The 15,334-nt window shown below is 42.5% G+C and overlaps 1 pseudogene; it reads right to left on the reverse strand.

Moving 5' to 3' along the window:
* Positions 1-4,115: 4,115 nt before the first annotated feature.
* Positions 4,116-14,895, reverse strand: LOC112265928 (annotated as a pseudogene).
* Positions 14,896-15,334: the final 439 nt, after the last annotated feature.

The raw sequence follows: 15,334 nt of genomic DNA on the forward strand, positions 1-15,334 counted from the left end.
GGATACAAGGTGCATTATAGGTTATTCTAAGAACAGTTTAATGGGGGACGAAATTGGGGAAGTGTTGGTAAGGCTACAGGCCGATTATTATTTGGATATATCTAGTATGCTGTAATCCCAATTTAAGTTAATTCCATTGCGATTTATTCCGATACATATTAGCCTACTGACCTGGTTAATGCAGCCTAAATTCGGCCTGTTTAGGCTCCGTCATTTTTTTAAATGACAAATCGTTTTAAAAGTGTAATCCCCTACACTAGTTACCTAATAGTTAATAACTCGCAAATAACCGGGCAAAAAAGCCTATTTCGAGCCATGTGTGGGAAACATTGAGAGAAAAAATATATATATGAATGGACACAGTTTACATTTTTTATTACAATATTCTAAGTCCGGGGATATAAGGAAACCATGTATTCGAGGCTATAGCCATTGCAGTTGATATGTGAAATAAATTCAGTAGATCAGTGACCGTAAGGAATATTTGGTTATAACGGGGAAGGTCCTACAGAGGGGGAAAAAAACATTCCGATCCCATTAGATCAACTTTGATTGGCTGTTGCCATTATTGCGGCGAAGATCACAACGAACAAACGTCTCCGTTATATAGGCCTACTTTTAAAAAACATAGGCTATTTATTGAATGATCAAAATTAATATACACATCTGCATCCAAGGCTGCATTCACATTGATCAACGATTAAAGCCGATCAATGAGACTTTGTATGGCTATGAATTTTCACATCAATGGGAAATAGAATTGTTTTAATATGCAAACCCGATCAGATCTCGTCACAAACCTGTTTCTTACCCCAGCTTTTAGCGGTTCGGCCAATAAACTCTCCTGTTCGTGGGTTGTAGATAGAATCTTTCCAGGAGGACGTCTGCGGCTTGTCTCCGTCAGCGGCGGGTGTCTCCTCCTTGGTCGACATGGTTGGCTAAGGGTTGTTCAAAATGATGACCGTAGATGGTTAAGAATGTTATAATGCCCAAACGGTCAATAAACGATGGATTGCCTCTGTTTTATATATAAAAAATGTATCGAGTGTTATTTCCGAGACAATATAGCCTAGTCCCTTCCGGTTACCCTCTCCACACTGCTACAGTACTGCAGCAACTGAGTTGGAGGAGTTGGAGGAGAATTCGCGTTAGAAGCGTTAGCGCATGCGCACTTTCGGTATTCAAAACGCAGAGGACTGGTTCATTTGATTTGTTATTTATAATCTTAAAGGTCCTATTGTTTTTAAGTATGCTAGATTAATTTAGATCAGGGATGGGCAACATTGATGGGGTGGGACACAAAAAACAGAACTCGTCATGAGGGGCCACAGTGGCTGTGTGTCTGCCTACCCACATCCATACACCTCCAACCTTGACAGCAAAACATTTTAGCAGCCCCCCTCATGACAGCTAAAATAAACAATTTATATTTTAAAGTTCATTTCCTACAATTCTGCACATTTTCCAATGGGGCATAGAGAACATTTTGACGTTTTAAAGCAAGTTTGCTGCAATTCAATACAGTTTGCAATGGGTCGGAGAGAAGATATAGCCATTTTTAATATAATAACTGATTATTAATTGGCCCCACCCAGTCGGTAATTCAATCATGCTTACAAGTTTAGATAGCTGGCCACTAGACTAATTTACCAATCGTAATTATTTTTGCTGAAATGGGCTAGTTGAGTGATTGCAATGCACAACCAAATTTATAAATTGCACCTTGTGTATTCTATTATTCTAACTCTCAACAGTAAGTTGAGACCCCGGCTGTTGTTTTGTGAAAATGGCCCCGGCCTATCCCTGGTCTGAGTTGCCCATCCCTGATTTCAATATAGCTCTGGTGAGGATCGAGAAGGCTGTAGGCATATGGCCAATGACTAACCTACTATTTTAGTGATCCTCTATTTGATAAATATTCAATGATGGCAATGCCGCATCCATATCAATCTATGATGCTGGTTCTTCACTTTGTCAGTTTTTATATGTTCTGTTAGCGCCGTCATGGAGCCTAGAGTTAGAGGTCTGAAGGGAAAAAATCTGATGGAGCCAGCTGCAACTGGAGGGTTGTCATCAGGGGTGTATACATTACACAGATTCTGTAAAACGTTTCATAAACGGAACGAAACAGGCAGGGACCTACCTGAACTTGTCTAATAGAAATACATTTTAGTGGCAAAATTGAACAATTTTGCAACTGTTTGAAATAATGATTACACCCCAGTATCCTAGATTACCTCAATTAACCTGTACTCCTACACATTGACTCGGTGCCAGTACCCCATGTATATAGCCTCGTTATTATGTAATTTTCGTGTGTTACTGTTTAAAAATAATAAAATCACTTCAGTTAATTTATTAAATATTTTCATAACTCGATTTCTTGAACTTCAGTGTTGGTTAAGGGCTTGTAAAGTAAGCATTTCACTGTAAGTTCTACACCTGTTGTATTCGGCGCATGTGACAAAGACAATTTGATACCACTGCCATCTCCTGGCGTTTTGCCCTTGAGCAAGGCACTTAACCCATACACTGCTCCAGGGACGCTGCGCTGTGGCTGATCCTGTACTTCCAACCTCTCAGTGTGCATGTGTTACCTGGGTGGGTCTCTCCAAGAAAATTGATAATTAGGTTCCTCTTTAGCCAGAGGAAATATCTAGTGGGAGTGAGCTTGCAACTGGAGGGATGCTGGTATCAGAATCTCAGGTGCCTAGTACCATTTGTGACCTTGAAAAACCCACATTACCACTAACCTGCTCCGGGGCACTGCTCTGGGCTGAACCGAGGGGCTTCCAGCCTCTTATGAAATAACTGGGGTGGCAGGTAGCTGGTTAGAGCGTTGGGCCAGTAACCTGAAAGGTTGCTGGATCGACTTCCCGAGCTAACAAAGTAAAAATCTATCGTTCTGCTAACACTGTTCCCTGGTAGGCTGTCATTGTAAATAATAATTTGTTCTTAACTGGCTTGCCTAGTTAAATAAAGGTAAAAAAAATAAAAAAGACATGGTGGAAAATAAAGATTGTATAGTTTTAGAACAAAATGGTCACTAGCACACTAGATAGGGTAAAGTAGTGTTTCAGTATTACAAGGCAGTTCAATCAATGAAACTGCTCTGGATTTAGGAACGGATATACACAATGTGGGTATTCTGGGATTCCGAGAGAGCAGGAGCGGTGCGTGGGTAAAATCACTGGGGAAGCCAAGCCAGAAAAAAAAAAATATTACAACATGTGTTGTGATAATTGTATTGTTTGCTCTATAACCTGTTAGCTCATATGCCTTGCCGCCATGATACAGTATATGGGCCTAAGGCCGAGACAATAAGAACACACAGTGGCAGAATAAATTCCCAAATCTAGGGAGCAACCTCTGTCCGGTGAAGTCCAAAAAGCATATAACAAACAGTTACATGACCTACAGCATGATCAAGCAAGTTAATTTTTCCGACATTTTCGGACTACTAATCAACTGTTGATTTAGAACCACGGAGTTACCGCAAGTCGAAAAGGAAACAGGAGTTGCCTCCACTATTCCAGCACCATTTCAACATCATCAAATCACCTATGCTTTGTCTAATACAGTGACAAATGAGATACTAAAAACTATTTAGTCCAATCAACGTAAGCTAAATATGATGTGGCTGTTCATGGTTCTGATGTGTGTGTGTGTGGGTCTGTCTGTGTGTGTGTTCGTGCAAGTAGAAAAAACATGTTTACTAACCTTACTTGCCATCCTCCTCGCTTTCATGTTGACAAAACAGTCTATGACTTTCATACAGTACACGCTTTTATTTTTTGTTGTCACAGGCTACCTGGCTAAAATGCTTGCTTACAAACCTAACTTCCTCTCATGGGCAACATTAGCTTGTTAACATTAGCCTTGTACATCTAGCTACATATTGAACTTGAATCCTCTCAGTCCAGGGGCACAATCCAGGCTGTATCACATCCGGCTGTGATTTGGAGTCCCATAGGGGGCGGCGCACAATTTGCCCAGCGTCGTCAAAGTTTGGCCGGAGTAGGTTGTCATTGTAAATAAGAATTTGTTCTTGAACTGCAGTGTTGGTTAAGGGCTTGTAAAGTAAGCATTTCACTGTCTAGTTCACTGTCTATTTGTCTAGTTAAATAAAGGTCAAATGAAAAAAAAATAATGTATAAATTTATGGTTGGATCAGATGCCGAGCCCCAGATGTAAGTGTGAAGTTTTTCAATGGGTACATTCACGTAGTCTAAAGTATACATAAACATAATTTTGGCTAAATTCCTCTTCATTCTCAATGCCTACTCAATTAATCTGCACTAATGTTTTCAACTATCCCATGATTTCAGATCGGTGCAGATGAAGAGAAAGCTACTTGAGACTATTGAGGTGCACCCATCTTTAAAACAGAAGGCCTTGGCAAGGCTGAGAGAGAATTTCACTCTGGGAATTTCTACTCTAAAAGGGTTACGCTCAAGGATTAAAGAACGGACCATAGCATTTTACATACCCACACACTTAATCATTTAGTCACCAATCAAACCAACATCTTACCCATTAAACCAAGTGGACATTTTCTAAATCAGTGTTTCTCAATCCTGGTCCTGCGGACCCAAAGGCTGCAAAAATTTTTAAGGCAGTAGCATCACACCCAATTCCACTAATCAACTCAACATCAAATCAATGATTATTGGAATCAGGTGTGTAAAACAAAAATGTGCACCTCTTTGTGTCCCCAGGACCAGGACAAAGAAACACAGTCCTAAATAGAAGGCTTACTGACACAAGGAAATGTTGTGTCCAAGAGATAAATACCTAAACTTGGAGAAAATTCTTCTTGAAAATATTAATTTAGCCAAAATTATGTTTATGTATATTTACAGACCCAGTCATATCTGCAACCACAAAGCAGAACATTCTAAAAGAGAGTACACACATTTCCCCAAGTGCAATGTCCAGAGTGGAGGGCCTAACGTGCTCAAGTGTCCAAAGGTCACGATGACACAGAGGTTGTGTTCAGGAGGGTACAACGCATTGAACAGAATAGGCCATTACATATCGGCACAATGATTATATTAAAAAAGGCATTGATGATAGACAGACTAATAATGGTTCACACTTAAAATTAAACTAAATGTACTCATGTACCCTTGTTTCTAGACAAGGTAGGGCTAATACATGGGTTAAAGGTTACTGCTGGCATCTTTCCACACAGTTGCATCTAATGGCTGACATTAAACTGCAAAAAATAGTAAAGGAGTATCACAAGTAGAGTAAAACAATATATATTTTACAGAATGTTTTGGGGTGGTTCAAAGAAGCCTAGAAATCCCCTTCTATTAACCTAAACAGACCTTAAATTAAAATGCAAACTTAGAATAGGATCGGACGGGATCCCATTGATTAGACAAACATTGCGTTAAAGGAGGAACAGAAAGTCAAACCACTAGCATACATCAACACACATACTATTCATATAAGTTTGACATGTTTCATTGTAAACAGGGAAATTAATAAGAAGACATCTTCAATAATCCTGAAAAATATTCCGTCACGAGTTTGTGGTGAGTGTTTTTATGCATAGCCACACTCCTCTAGCACGTATGTAGAGTAGAAAATGACTACAAAACATTGCACTCCATCTAAAAACAACAGACTTTTTCCCGGGAGATTACGCAGATATCGCCTCTTGGCAGAAAAATTTGGAACCTTTTCGCCGCTGCAGGAAATACAGGGGCAGCAGCCATGAAGACATTGACCAAAATAACTACAAGGGAGAAATTAAGACAGAAACAGATATATAAATGCTTCTAAAATATCATATCATAGACCTGAATGACTGGCAACCTATTTCCTGTATATCTGGCCACATCCCCAGAGAACTTCCATTCCCCATGTGAACAGAGTAGGAGATGAGAGAGAGGTATGGTGCATCACTGATGCCTGGCTAGCTGTCAGTCAGTCACTCTGGGGAAGAGGGTTCGTTGTCATCATCGTCCTCCTCTTCCTCGTTGAAGGAGCTGGGCATTTGGCCTCGAGACTCGGAGAGGGTGGCGCTACTGTGGCTGTAACTCCTCCTTCCATTCAAAGAGGCAGAGTCCAGGTCATCTGGGAAAGAGCTGAAACCCGACAATCCACACCACTGGTCAGTCACTTCAGTTCTCAAATTAAAATCAATCATGCCACCTAAAGTCATTTATATGGCTTGAGCTTTTCTATATGGCTTGAGCTTTTCGGTTATCAGTAAGGTGTGCAACGAAACATTTTGTCACACAAAAACAGAATCATTTCCTGGCTACATCTGAAATGGCACCCTATATAGTGCACTACTTTTGAACAGAGCCACACAGGGATCATAGAAATATCACCCTTCATGTGTAGTGTTCCTATTTGGTAGTGGATAGTGTTCAAATTACAGTTTTGATTGAAAAGTTATGAGAGGTAATCTACCTTGTTTGACTGGTGCCTCTGGCCATGCCTGTGGGAGGAGAGACGAGTACAGATTGAAATGACAGAAATGGCCTGTTTCCACACGTATGCACACACACGTCAAAAATGCTTGTCAATGAACGCCATTTTCCAACTCTCACCTATGATGTAGATCTCCAGGGACCTGGGAATGAGGGACTTGGCCAGGACGAGATTGTCTGCGGTGCACTTCCCACTCTCCAGGCCCAGGGACAACCCCAGTCCCCACGCTTCTATGTCATCGTGGATCTCAAAAGGTGTTGTTGAAGTTGAAATTTGCATCGACAGTAGGGACTTCAAATGTTCAGCCTGCTGCACAGACCATGTGGAAGCTCTAGTCTAGAGTGACTGGTTAAATTGTGTTTTTAAATTGGTTAAAGTAGGATGAAATAGATGTCATTGTAATAATGGGTGAGTGTGCTACATTTACTGTCACCATATATTAAAATATTGTATTACTTTGACATATTTCATTATGTTATATTATGCTAATTTGTCTATGGTGGACAGAACATGTTGCTACATTACACAGACTAAAGTTTTCACCACACAATATTACAGGAAATGCACATACTTTTTACCTCAGAATGGTTAATTGTTCGTATTAAAGTTTATAGTCATCACAATCTCACAAAATTGATTGCTTAAAACAGATTAATATCAGTGTTTTTTGTCATACATGTCAGTCCGTAGGGGGACGCAACTGTCATTTTCAGACCACGGTGGCAAAAGAATAAATAAATGGCCACTCCTCCCATAAATGTCTCTGGCCTGACATGAATTCATGGATTTGAGGGTTACGCTATCATTAAAATGAAAGTCAAACCCTGTCGCTATTTGGAAACTGATGTGAGGTGGTGTTTCCTTCAAATTATCCTGAAAAAAAAGTGTTGTTTCCTTTCCGTCTTGGCTATCTACCAAAATAATTTTCTCAGAGATACAGTGCATTGGAAAGTATTCAGACCCCTTCCTTGACTTTTTCCACATTTTGTTATGTTACACCCTTATTCTAAAATGTAAAAAAAAGTTTTCCTCAATCTACACAAACAGCCCATAATGACAAGGCGAAAACAAGTTTTTGAAATTTGAGCAAATATTTAAAAAAAATTAAAAACAGAAGATACCTTATTTACATAAGTATTCAGACCCTTTGCTATGAGACTTGACATTTTGCTCAGGTGCATCCTGTTTCCATTGATCACCCTTGAGATGTTTCCACCTGTAGTAAATTCAATTGATTTGGAAAGGCACACACCTGTCCATATAAGGTCCCACAGTTGAAAGTGCATGTCTGAGGTCGAAAGACTTATCCCCAGAGCTCCGAGACAGGATTGTGTTGAAGCACAGATCTAAGGATGGGTACCAAAAAATGTATGCAGCATTGAAGGTCCCCAAGAACACAGTGGCCTCCATCAGTCTTAAATGGAAGAAGTTTGGAACCACCAAGACTCTTACTAGAGCTGGCTATCCGACCAAACTGAGCAATTGGAGGAGAAGGGCCTTGGTCAGGGAGGGGACCCCCGGTCTCTCTGACAGAGCTCCAGAGTACCTTTGTGGAGATGGGAGACCTTCCAGAAGGACAAGGCCTTTATGGTAGAGTGGCCAGACGGAAGCCACTCCTCTGTAAAAGGCACATGACAACAAGATTCTTTGGTCTGATGAAACCAAGATTGAAAGCTTTGGCCTGAATGCCAAGTCACACGTCTGGAGGAAACCTTGCACCATCTCTACGGTGAAGCATGGTGGTGGCAACATCATGCTGTGGGAATGTTTTTCAGTGGTAGAGACTTGGAGACTAGTCAGGATCGAGGGAAAGATGAACGGAGCAAAGTACAGAGAGATACTTGATGAAAACCTGCTCCAGAGCGCTCAGGAACTCAGACTGGGGAGAAGGTTGACCTTCCAACAGAACAACGACCCTAAGCCAAGACAACGCAGGAGTGGCTTTGGGACAAGTCTCTCCCTATCCAACATGACAGAGCTTGAGAGGATCTGCTGAGAACAATGGGAGAAACTTCCCAAATACAGGTGTGCCAAGCTTGTAGCGTCATACCCAAGACTCGAGGCTGTAATCGCTGCCAAAGTACTGAGTAAATAGTCTGAATACTTATGTAAATGTGATATTTCCATTTTTTATTTTTAATACAAAAGTTTTTGCTTTGTCACTATGGGGTATTGTGTGTAGATTGATGAAGGGAAAAAACAATTTAATCAATTTCAGAATAAGGCTGTTACGTAACAAAATGTGGAAAAAAGTGAAGGGGTCTGAATACTTTCCGAATGTCCGAATGCAATGTATACACAGTGTACAAAACATGAACATCTGCTTTTTCCATGACATAGACTGACTAGGTAAGCGCTATGATCCCTTATTGATGCTACTTGTTAAATCCACTTCAATCAGTGTAGATGAAGGGGAGGAAACAATTGAGACATGGATTGTGTATGCGTGCCATTCAGAGGGTGAATGGGCCAAAGAAAATAATGAAGTCCCTTTGAACGGGGTATGGTTGTAGGTGCCAGGCGCACCGGTTTGAGTCAAGAACTGCAATAATGCTGCTGGGTTTTTCACGCTTAACAGTTTCCCGTGTTGAGTGTGAAGCTAATCAATTCCAGTCGATTACCGCTTGGTAAAGCGGTCACTTTATAAGTTACTAATTTAGTAAAATACAAGTAGTGTGAACAAGTGTGTGAACAAGTAGTGTGAACACGTGTGTGTAGGGAATAACTTATGTATTGGTCTTCAAAATATAACGACTTATTTTAGCATGTTGATTATTTATTTGGACATCTACAACCAGTGTTTTGACACTTGGCCATGAATCAAAAGCTATTACAACAGGAAGCAGCAATTTTCAAACTATGTTTTAAGAATATAAATGGTACTTTTAATATTATTTTTCAACAGGATTCTACTTTATCAGGTAAAAACTACTGAATGAGAACAAAAACGTGCTATGACTTATTGATTTTGATGATATTAGTGAAATCGTGAAAATATACACTGCTCAAAAAAATAAAGGGAACACTTAAACAACACAATGTAACTCCAAGTCAATCACACTTCTGTGAAATCAAACTGTCCACTTAGGAAGCAACACTGATTCACAATAAATTTCACATGCTGTTGTGCAAATGGAATAGACAACAGGTGGAAATTATAGGCAATTGGCAAGACACCCACATTAAAGGAGTGGTTCTGCAGGTGGTGACCACAGACCACTTCTCAGTTCCTATCCTTCCTGGCTGATGTTTTGGTCACTTTTGAATGCTGGCGGTGCTTTCACTCTAGTGGTAGCATGAGACGGACAAGTGGCTCAGGTAATGCAGCTCATCCTGTGGCAAGAAGGTTTGCTGTGTCTCTCAGCGTAGTGTCCAGAGCATGGCGGCGCTACCAGGAGACAGGCCAGTACATCAGGAGACGTGGAGGAGGCCGTAGGAGGGCAACAACCCAGCAGCAGGACAGCTTCCTCCGCCTTTGTGCAAGGAGGAGCAGGAGGAGCACTGCCAGAGTCCTGCAAAATGACCTCCAGCAGGCCACAAATGTGCATGTGTCTGCTCAAACGGTCAGAAACAGACTCCATGGCCTCCCGGGTGGTGCAGTGGTTAAGGGCGCTGTACTGCAGCACCAGCTGCGCCACCAGAGACTCAGGGTTCGTGCCCAGGCTCTGTCATAACAGGCCGCGACCGGGAGGTCTGTGGGGCGACGCACAATTGGCCCAGCGTTGTCCGGGTTAGGGAGAGTTTGGGCGGTAGGGAAAATCCTTGTCTCATCGCGCACCAGCAACTCCTGTGGCGGGCCGGGTGTAGTGCGCGCTAACCAAGGTTGCCAGGTGCGCGGTGTTTCCCTCCAACACATTGGTGCAGTTGGCTTCCGGGTTGGAATGGCGATGTGTTAAGAAGCAGTGCGGCTTGGTTGGGTTGTGTATCGGAGGACGCATGACTTTCAACCTTCGTCTCTCCCGAGCCTGTACGGGAGTTGTAGCGATGAGACAAGATAGTAGCTACCAAAACAATTGGATACCACAAAATTGGGGAGAAAAAGGGGTAAAATTCACCAAAAAAAAGAAACAGACTCCATGAGGGTGGTATGAGGGCCCGACGTCCACAGGTGAGGGTTGTGCTTACAGCCCAACACCGTGCAGGACGTTTGGCATTTGCCAGAGAACACCAAGATTGGCAAATTCGCCACTGGCGCACTGTGCTCTTCACAGAGTCTGGAGACGCCGTGGAGAATATTCTGCTGCCTGCAACATCCTCCAGCATGACCGGTTTGGCAGTGGGTCAGTCATGGTGTGGGGTGGCATTTCTTTGGGGGGCCGCACAGCCCTCCATGTGCTCGCCAGAGGTAGGTTGACTGCCATTAGGTACCGAGATGAGATCCTCAGACCCCTTGTGAGACCATATGCTGGTGCGGTTGGCCCTGGGTTCCTCTTAATGCAAGACAATGCTAGACCTCATGTGGCTGGAGTGTGTCAGCAGTTCCTGCAAGAGGAAGGCATTGATGCTATGGACTGGCCCGCCCGTTCCCCAGACTTGAATCCAATTGAGCACATCTGGAACATCATGTCTCGCTCCATCCACCAATGCCATGTTGCACCACAGACTGTCCAGGAGTTGGATGCTTTAGTCCAGGTCTGGGAGGAGATCCCTCAGGAGACCATCCGCCACCTCATCAGGAGCATGCACAGGCTTTGTAGGGAGGTCATAAAGGCACGTGGAGGCCACACACACTACTGAGCCTCATTTTGACTTGTTTTAATTAAGGACATTACATCAAAGTTGGATCAGTAGTGTGGTTTTCCACTTTAATTTTGAGTGTGACTCCAAATCCAGACCTCCATGAGTTGATAAATTTGATTTCCATTGATCATTTTTGTGTGATTTGTTGTCAGCACATTCAACTATGTAAAGAAAAAAGTATTTAATGAGAATATTTCATTAATTCAGATCTAGGATGTGTTATTTTAGTGTTCCCTTGATTTCTTTTAGCAGTGTATGTTTGTCCTGGCTACCTACAGAGAGTCGGGGGATTACTGTGGTAGCCATCCGTATAAATCGCATATATTTTAATCACGGTAAAACCTTGTGATCCTAACTGAATTTACTCTTAGCACTGTGGGAGAAGTGTTGGCATATTTATGATAAAGGCGCAATGAGCATGTGTGTTATACTACTAGGGCATTTGGATAAGCGATTCAGTAATAAGTGATCTGGAGTCGTCTTTGCAATAGGCATGAGGGTGAAGACATTGCGGTGACACGTACTTGTCGCTGGAGGTGGAGCAGTCGATGACGGTGCGTACGTCTGTGTTGAGGAAGATGAAGGGGAGCTGGATGACAGAGCTGGAAGGGGGAAGGGCCAGGGAGGAAGCCTCACTGGCTTTGTTTCTCTGCACTAGGTTCTTGAAAGAGATTTTCTGTTAGAGGAGAGACGAGCAATGTTTAGAACCATTTTAGGTGCATTTGATTTAGTTCGCCTGCCTACGGTGTTCCATCAATCTTCCATTGGTCCTAAAGTGCAAACTTTCGAACACACCTATCCACACAGTTTTAAATACATCGTTACTACAACTACAGCTAATCTTATCAATACATACTTCAATAACATTTATCCTCACATACACATTTTCAATCTCTGAAGGTTGATGGTTCATGAGTGGAACTACATCATACATGGGCATGGGGCCACGAGCCCTAGTATAGTATGGCTAAATCTATTCTGAGGGAAAACCTCAGAGGAATAGGAGCTTAGACTGAAGCTTAAAACTAGCTTTAGAGTGAGTAACCTTCATTAGGGCAGAGCAAAATGTAGCCACAACACACCATTAATCAGAGATGCAATGAATGACAACTATCCGTGGTGCGGTACATTTCAAGAAACAGACTGCGAATACATTTCGGTCATCGCCAAGTCTTTTTCACAGGGAGAAGTAATCAATCAAGAGAACTCCGACCACACCCACATCCACACCCTTTGGCCCCCTTGGGAACTTCAAGGGGTCATACAAAAGTTCCCTTTCATATGCTATTGAGATGCTAACGATAAGCTGTTTTTTTTCAATGGATTTATAGATGGACAGCTTCCTAGCTCATCACTCACGACCAAGGCATCTGACTTTCCCCTCTCTCCCTCACACACTCACACACACAAGGGACTGCCCCATACCTGCAGTATGAGTTCATCCAGTTGAGTTCTCTTCTGCCTGATCCTCTTCAGGCGTTTCTGTTTATCCACCTGATTAGAGAAACAGTTTAATAAGCATTTTAGAAAGGACTGGTATAACAACTGTCTAATAGTAATATATCACATAAAGAATCTCAGTGCTGGTAAAGCAAAACAAACAAGCAATTTCAAAAGAAACATACAAAAGTAGCTAGATCAGCATATGGAGTGCTTCTTGAAGCCTCCAATGGGTGGCCAAGTTCATGACAGGGTCTGGAAGTTATTGACTAGATGTAGATGGTCAGCGGTGGTGCTGGTCAGTGTACTGTCTGTGCCCCTCCTCCATCCATCCAACCTCCACTCCACCTCAATGCTGTGCTCCAACAGAACCCTACCCATATCCCACCACTCAGACAGTTAGTGTTGTTCTTTAAGTAACTAACCAGACTAAAGCAAGACAATTACTATTTGTATTGTCAGAGCAGTAGTGAAGGATTGCGAAAGTCCTCTGCTGTCAAAAAAGGCCAGCCGTAGGAGTACTCTATTCTCCATCTCCCCACTCCCTTATGCCTAGTCCTCCACCAAAATGGGTCACTGTGTGTGTTCGTGTGTTTATCGTAACAGATCTATATTCTGCAGGAAGTTGACACGATACAGATGAGAACTGAAAGGGTCTTTCGTTTTTCTTCCTGTGCTCCCCTCACCTCTTTCTCTCTGTCCACCTGTCCCTCTTTTCCTGAGGTGACAGTGACAGATGTCATGGAGTAGCTGTCAAGGCTCACTTTCAGCTCCCAGAGAGAACTCTACTGGTTTAAAATGTGTGTGTATGTGTATAAGATCACCTCCAGGTTTTGACACTGCTGGGCTGAGTTGGTGGGCAGGCCACTCCAGCGGATCATACATACACGCGCCTACGGATGTTCTTCTGGTCATACACTTGCGGGGGAGGGAGGGGGAGAGAGAGAGAAGAGTGAGGAAATAAAAGAGAAGTAAAAGAGAAGTGAGTAAAGAAAAGAGACAAAACATTAAGAGCGAGCAACGAAACAGAGAATAGCAGAGAAGAGGTTATGATTCTAGGCTTGTCTGGGGGGGGTCAAGGGTCACCTCATTAGTAGCTGCTCCATGGTGTGTGTCCCTGGCCAGGACTACCCACTACCCCTCCAGAGGTGCACTGACTGCTAGCCTTCATGGTTAATCTGTTTTTAATTAATGATACTTTTTAACATTCCACAGGAAGTAAGCAGATTAGGGCTGGGGCCAAGCTATTTTATGGGGCCATGTCATTATTAATACTGGAAAGTATTCAGAGGTTGGCCCCCTCCCCACAATTAAAACAGCCAAACTTTCAGTCGGACTCATCCAACACAATGCTTTGGGATGCAAGGGAACAGTTTGCAACATAATCAACATTCCAAATCCTCTATGACTTCAAATCTGTCATTCGTTAATTGCTTATCTTGAACAGCTTATGAATGGAAAAACAAACGTATCTAACATTTAGCTGCAGAAAAAAATGCATCGCTGTTTTGCTCTAATGTCAAATTGGACATATTTTATTTTGTATGAACTTTTATTTATTTAGTATAGCCCAATGAGACCAGGGTCTCATTCCCAATGGTGTCCTGAGTACAACAATTTTCTCACAAACAAGAAGAAAAATGTACATTGCAAATAAACAAGAAGAATAAAAAGAACCACGTGTTGAGTAGCCTGTTGGCCAGATTGGCCAGATCGGTTTGTTCTTTATTTATACATGAAAGGGGACATTAGAGACATTGGCTAAAGTATAGTCAGAAATCTGGCCACCTGGCTAGATCCTCTCAACAACCCCCTACAATACTTTATCATTCTACTGGCACAATGGGTTATAGAGGACCACGGTGCTGGCAACACCAGGGTTGTGTTCATTAGGGCTTGCAATGGAAATATAACTGAAAGACAAGCACCGTTTTCTCCAGGTAGTCCCTCCCTGTTTCATTCCGTTTTCTTCTGTTTGGTGCCTAATGAACACTACCCAGGGTTGTTGGTTTGATTCCTGCATTGGCCGCATATACTGACTGTGTCACTGTCAACCGTAAGGGGTTTTGGATGAAAGCGTCTACTCAACTATCATATTATTTACGGACTCACCGAGTCTGTGGTCATGACGGTGGTGGAGTGGGTGAACTCAGCCACCAGATCGTCGGCGACCTCGTTGTAGGAAGTGTTGCCTTTCTTCTGCACCTTCGCACACGCCTTCATGGAGAAATGACTCAGGCCCTTCCCGTTCTTATCGCCCTTCTTCAGCTGATTGCTGTGGTGGAGAGATCACAAAGAAGCAACCGACACATTCATGATTAGGGATAGCTATTACACAGATCAAATAATAGTTTATTTGTCACATGCACAGGATATAGTTGGTGCAAACAGTACAGTGAAATGCTAACCAAGATGACACCGCACACACACAACTCTAACCACACACACACACACACACACACACACACACACACACACACACACACACACACACACACACACACACACACACACACACACACACATACACACCACCTCCAACTCTACACTTATTTGTCAAACATCACCTCACACACATAGGCTCATAAAAATCTAAACGATATAACACTCAATGGACTCAGTGGATCAGACAATACAAAGTATACAATAATTCAAAACTAATGTAAAACGATGAGTTTCTCTCCAACAATGGCACAAGCAAGAG

Source organism: Oncorhynchus tshawytscha, unplaced genomic scaffold (assembly GCF_018296145.1).
Source record: "Oncorhynchus tshawytscha isolate Ot180627B unplaced genomic scaffold, Otsh_v2.0 Un_contig_6248_pilon_pilon, whole genome shotgun sequence".
Taxonomy (NCBI): Eukaryota; Metazoa; Chordata; class Actinopteri; order Salmoniformes; family Salmonidae; genus Oncorhynchus; species Oncorhynchus tshawytscha.